Below are 661 nucleotides of genomic sequence, written 5' to 3'. Positions count from 1 at the left end.
TATTTTGTATATGATTTGATAATAAAACGATTTGATATGATAATGATTTTTGTTCATTAAAATACATTGGCTGGTGTCAATATAAAAAGAAGCCCATACCGCAAAGTTAGCTATAAAAGGCCTCGAAATGACAATATAAATCAATTCAATTGAGAAAACTAACGGCTTAATTTATGAACGAAAAACAAATATGTAACGCATAAACAAACGACAATCACTAAATTACAGGCCCCTGAATTGGGACAGACACATATACATAGTCAAGCATGGCTTCTTATAGGCGGTATATCGAAACAGTTACAGGGGAGATAATGACATTGCTGCATGGCATTTACGTAACATGCTATTTTTTTGGGACGTCAAACTGCGCACTTATCAAGAAAAAATGCAGTTCTTCGAGTGGGTGAAGCGAGTATACGTACATAAATCTCCCTTGTTTTGTATCTTTTGCCTCACTTTTAGCACACTGTGTAACGTTTAGTTTACCGACTATATAACTAACATGCGACATTTAGACTAATGGCCTAGCAAAGTGATCAATAAATTATTCATAAACAGTCTACTTCCATTTGTCTATACAAAATCGAATGTCAACACTACCAACTTGTAAGCAGCATATCCCAGGTGGGGCATGCATTATGTTTTTCGGTCCGTTCGTTAG

The sequence above is a fragment of the Mytilus trossulus genome, chromosome 10, assembly GCF_036588685.1.
Source record: "Mytilus trossulus isolate FHL-02 chromosome 10, PNRI_Mtr1.1.1.hap1, whole genome shotgun sequence".
NCBI classification, from domain to species: Eukaryota; Metazoa; Mollusca; class Bivalvia; order Mytilida; family Mytilidae; genus Mytilus; species Mytilus trossulus.
This window is presented reverse-complemented; position numbering follows the sequence as displayed.